Source organism: Papilio xuthus, unplaced genomic scaffold (genome assembly GCF_000836235.2).
Source record: "Papilio xuthus unplaced genomic scaffold, Pxut_1.1 DF828258.1, whole genome shotgun sequence".
Classification (NCBI taxonomy): domain Eukaryota; kingdom Metazoa; phylum Arthropoda; class Insecta; order Lepidoptera; family Papilionidae; genus Papilio; species Papilio xuthus.
The window spans coordinates 3,161,751-3,167,637 of NW_013530391.1; the positions used below are offsets into that span (position 1 = coordinate 3,161,751).

The 5,887-nt window shown below is 36.8% G+C and overlaps 1 protein-coding gene across 1 annotated transcript in view; it reads left to right on the top strand.

The window, feature by feature from the left end:
• Positions 1–239: 239 nt before the first annotated feature.
• LOC106113537 (proton-coupled amino acid transporter 4) overlaps positions 240–5,887 on the top strand; it is a 21,997-nt gene continuing 16,349 nt past the window's right edge. Inside the window, exon 1 of the mRNA XM_013306365.1 lies at positions 240–361. The gene's annotated coding sequence lies outside the window, so the exon portion shown is untranslated. The remainder of the gene's footprint in view (positions 362–5,887) is intronic.

Consider the following 5,887-nt stretch of genomic DNA (forward strand, 5'->3'; position numbering starts at 1 on the left):
TAATATACTTTATAAATATCACGATACTTTTAAAATGTAGCCAGTAAAAAGTGCGTAAGAATAAAATCTGTAAATCAAGCATTTATTGCATCTCGATCATAAGTTAAGGACCTTGGAAAGAACAGTGTTACATTGCAATGAAAATTAAACTTTATTTAAATACACATAAGGCTTAGTATTGTCAGTGTAAAATCACTGACAAAAGAGCGATCTACTCGTGCGCATGGCTGTGTTTATTTGGTGAGGTCAGTTGAATTGTAAATGTCGCGACACTCACACAGTCGACTTATTGCAGGCTTACTCGGATAATGAACGCGCCATTTTATTTAATATTATTTTATTAACTGTGCCTTGGAGTCAGGTAAATATATTTTTATTTTCATTTTTTTTTCATTGGGTTAATTTGTAATTAGTGTTAATTAGGTTATTGATGGTTTTATAAAAAAAGATAACATGCATATAGAACATTTTCAATTTTAAATATTTACGAAGGAAGTTATTAAAATTACTTAAATAAATAAGTTCGAAATAAAAAATACTATGTTACTTAAAGTAAATACGTAAGTAAATAAAGTAGTCTCGTGAGTTTGAAATAACGTATCTTAAACCAAAAAAGTATTAATAAATTTAATTATAGTCGGCACAAATTAGATGACCTACATAAGTTTCCGAAAACATAACAATTAATATTTCCCGGCTAACGAAAGGAAAATTTTAAAACCCATTTTGTTCATCCTTGAACATCTTGTAGTCTGAACTGAATTTTAAGAGGCAACTGATAAAACACACACATTTTACTAAGATAGGAGAATTGTGAGGGTCAGGGCATCTGCTAGGCAAATTTATTACTGAAATTCTAGCTTACTTCGATATTCTATATGTACGTAAGTACTTCTCGGCCTACTTATTTTTGAATTGCCATACTTTTTCTCTGTAACAATTATTATGTAATCAACGATGAGTCACCTCTGAATTGACTTAAATTTAATTAACGGCTAGCTTTTACCCGTGATTCCGTCTGTGCAGATTTAAAAAACTTATTAAGTGCCTATGTGTTCTTCCAGACTTTGTTCTACATCTGCTCAAAATTTAATCGAGATCCGTTAAGTCGTTACCTAAAATACCGTCTAACAAACATCCATCCAAGCATTCACATTTATAATATTAGTAAGATAAATAAAGTAGTTTTTCCAATAAATTTAATTAATTAACCATTAGTAAATAATAAATGAAATTAATAAAGATGAAATTTCTTCTTTGTAATTCAGTAAGTCAACATTTGCATGAATTACAAGCCCGATATTATCAAAAAACTCGATAAATAATAACAAAAAAATAAAAAAGTTCTTAATTATTTACGTTTCGTATTTAATGTATGTAATCAATAGCCTAATGGTTAAGGGTACGGATTTCCGATCACGAGGTCGGGGTTTCGAATCCCGCCATTCGACTATTGTCGTAAACCATATCCTAGCACAAGCCTAGAGCTTAGTTGGAATGGTAAAAGTAATATTAGTAAATTTACAAAAAAATCTGCTAATATTTTTATTCAAAAATAATTCTAAACAATTAATGTAGATAAAAGTTGTACTTCTCTACACAAATTGATTTTTAAAATTTAGATCTTTGGTTCTTTTAATCCTTTGCACTTTGTCTACATAATGCCAAAAGTTGGTGCTACATTTCGTGACTGAACCCTGGTTCCGGCTGTTTGCTAAATATTAGACCGTGTTATCATTTTATCATTCATCTGTCAATATTTTTCCAAGTTGATTTTACTATTAAAGCGATTCTTAAAACATTGATATCTCATACGGCGATTAGTCCTACAAAAAATAATGTTCCGATACAAAAAGTAACTTAAGTTATTAAAACTTCGTGAGACATTATACTTAATTAATTAAAAATCAGACGTATAACATATACTCATGTGTACTTCGGTGTAGCTACCGACTACTTTTAGACTCGTCGGGGGTCCTCCTTCAGGGCACTCACCTTGAACAAGGACGCCGGGTACTGTATTGGTCACCCACTGATCCACTTACTCTGAAGGTTCACTGACGGGTCTGAAACTAGTCGGTACCTTCACCGAAGCATACGTGAGCGAAGCCGTGATTTTGAAGTAGAAGAATTACTTAGTAGCACCGTTGTGCCTTCTTAGTAACATTTGAATTTGAAAACGCGTTCCATTTTACGCATTCATTCATGAAAAGATACATATTTATCATTTTCTACCTCAATCTTATCTCATTTCAACTGATTGTAGCCTGTATTCGCTGTGATCTTAAGATCGTGCCTTTTGGAAAGATATTATGCAATCGAAAAGACACATTCGATAGCCATAGATAAGTGTTATCAATTACTTAAAATACAAAGAACTAGGTGATTAATTATATTTAAAAATATAATCGTAATAAATAGACTCCTTAGTAATTGTATAAAGATAAATAATTTATTATTGCGATGTCCTTTATTTTCCTTGTTCCTATTTCTTTACCTGTAGAAACGTCGAGTTATAATAAATGATGCTCCAGGAAACAGACACCGTTTTATATTCACGGTACGATTTTATTAGTCACCTAATTTGGCTTTACAATATTAGAAATGCTACAAAATATTTGCGAATTTCAGAGATCAATAAGACTTGGACCGAGGTTTTGTCTCTTGTAAAAATACGATCGGACATAAAGGTTGGATGGCACCGAATATGTCTATTTGTAGCAAACATACAAACAAATCTTTTCTTTTTATCTTCTATATATATAAAAGAAAGTCGTGTTAGTTATACTATTCATAACTCAAGAACGGCTTTACCGATATGCCTGAAAATTGGTGAGGTGGTAGCTTAGAGCCAGTAGACGGACATAGGATACTATTTATTCTTTTTTTTTCTAACTAATATTATAAATGCGAATGTTTAGATGGATGTGAGGTGGATGGATGGATGGGTGGGCTATATTAATTAAGTTTTTTATATATCCACGCGGACTGTGTCGGGCGACAGCTAGTATTAGTATAGAAAAGGTAAGACAATATATCAGAGTTTCTTATAAAAAATTGTGACTTAATAGGTAATTTTTTTGTTTATTTTAAATTTTGCATTAATTGTATTTTCAATATTGACTTTGACCTCATTTTGCGCAAGCACATAACCACCGACACATTGAAAATGACGAGTTTAGTATACTAGGTGTGGTACACTGACCATTATGTTTGTTAACAATAGAAATAAACTGATATAGATTATTATTCAGACATGTTTGAAGATTAACAGGAAGTTAATATAGGAAGTCGGAGGACGTACTTTACATTGCCTAAGCACGGCATTGGATCTTTATTCTGATGACGGGTAAAACATTTTTCCTGTTTGTCTAGAGATAGGTAAACATATTTCAAAAGTACTGTTCAGATATTTAATTCAAAATTGTTTTTTTATATTGTGTGGTGGCAACGAAGCTAGCAACCGCCTGAATTTGCCAAAATAGCGAAGCGACTGCTGCCTATAGAAATTTGCAATTGCAGATGTGTGGTCTACGTTTATTATACGGACGGGATGGGGGACGTTAAGAAAGAGTATTTTTCCCTGTCCCATTCTATCCTTATAAGAAAAGGACAGGAAGGCAACGACGACAAAAATTATGCCTCTGGCGCTCCTGTCTCCCTGCGACCCTTTGTCCATCTGACAAGAAGGTTTTCGCATTAAGGGCTGTTACTGGAACAGATTTTTCGTTGAATTTAGGTGGCCGCTTGATCGTTGGGCACCTTCTAGTATCAAAAAAGCAATGTTGTATTTGAGACTGTGGAGTCTGACTTACGTTTCAATGTGGATTTCAAACATGTTTGCACATCTAAGTAAATTCTAAATGTACACATCAAAAACTGCAAAGACATGACAAAACACGACGATAGTTAGGACCCAAAAATGTTTACTTAAATTCTTTGAAACAAATCATAATCAGCTCACTATACGTCCCCACCGAGGAGCTCGGAGCCTACCCTAAGTTAAGGGTGATTAGGCCATAGTCAACAACGCTGGCCTAGTGCGGGTTGGTTGACTTCACACATATCTTTGAATTTCTTCTCAGATATGTGCAGGTTGCATCACGATGTTTTCCTTCACCGTAAGAACGTCGGATAAATGTACATATGTAATTCGGAAATCGAAAAACATGTTGGTACATGGCGGAATTCGAACCCAGGACCTGCTGATTGCAAGTCAAGTGCTTGACCCCTGAGCCACCGACGATTTGAAACAATACAAAGCCTTAAATGTCTAAATAAAGGTGTCTGAATGATATTGAACTGTAAAATGGTCGTTAAAATGTAGTTTATTACATTCTATAGAAATCTCATGAAAGATCGAAACAAAATTGAAAGGAAATGCCAATGAATTAAATAAAAGTAAATCTCATTTCGACCAACGCCGTCTCGTAAGCCGCGGCAAACGGCCGAAAGACCTTCAACCCGATAGTCGTTTCTTTATTTCCTCATGTCGAAGTCAAACAATTGTATCAGAAATTGTTGCAAAACATTTATTCTCTTTGTTCTATTTTCACTTAAAATGATACTTAAAATTAAGTTAAATACTTTAAAAAAATCAAAAGAAGTTATCAAATCAAAACTACATAATAAACAAAAAATATTTACTCATGAATACATAATTTATCTTATATATAAAATTCTCGAGTCAGTATTTTCGTTCCCATACTCCTCAGAAACGGCTTGACCGATTCTCATGAAATTTTGTGAGCATATTGAGTAGCTCTGAGAATCGGCTACTATCTATTTTTTCTTATCCCGCACGGACGGAGTCGCGGGCGACAGCTAGTTATATATATATTTTCTCGTATTTATAAAGTGTAGAGTGTGGAACTATGACACACAATTCTTTATCTTTCTTTATTACTCATGCTCTAAAATTGCATATAATTAAAATAGTTTTTATTCACATGCCACGGTTCAGTTACCACGTAGCGTAGTTAAAAAATAGTTAAGTAATCAAGATTTGAAGAGTGGTAGAACCCGCTTTAACATCTTCGCACGAATTGGCCAGGTTCGCCCGGTGAAATACCACCACCACACAGAAAACAGGCGTGAAGTGGAAGAAATTCCGCGTTTCGTCTGATGAGTGTGGTCCCCCCCCCCTTTAATACAGCATGGCAGTGGGATTGAAAGAGAAAGTACCCCAGGGGGGTACCAAAACCACTGGTTTTGGAGAATCCCCCTCCGCGCGCTTACGCCTGAACTCCAGCTTGGAGTCTGGGGGTAAGCGCGCGGGCCGCCCTGCGTATTCTGGGGGGGGCACCTTTCCGCTCGCTCGCTTTAAAGGCCGGGGCAAACGAGGCCAGACACTACCACCCCCTTCCACCCACGCTGTGGACCTCTGTAATATCAGGGGGCTCCATTCCAACTTAGAGGCCGTCCACTACCGTCTCCGGACGGCCAAGCCGGCCTTGCTTTTCCTTACTGAGACACAGATATCCTCTCCGGCGGACACATCGTACTTATCCTGCCCCGGATACAAACTGGAACACTCCTTTTTGCCCCGGGCTGGGGTATGCGTGTACGTCAGAGAGGATGTCTGCTCTCGTCGCCTTAGCCTTCTTGAAGGTAGGGACCTATCTCTTTTGTGGCTGCGCGTAGATGGCGATGTCCATCCGCGGGTCTACGCGTGCCTCTATAGGTCCCATAGCGGTAATGCCGAAACAGACCGACTCATGGAGCAAGTCCAAACGGCTACAGATTCCGTTCTGGCACCAATCCCCTCCGCTGAAATCGTGGTACTTGGCGACTTCAACGCCCACCATGCCGATTGGCTTGGCTCTCGTACCACCGACCATGCGGGGAGATCTATCCACGACTTTGCCTTGTCTTATGATCTGACGCA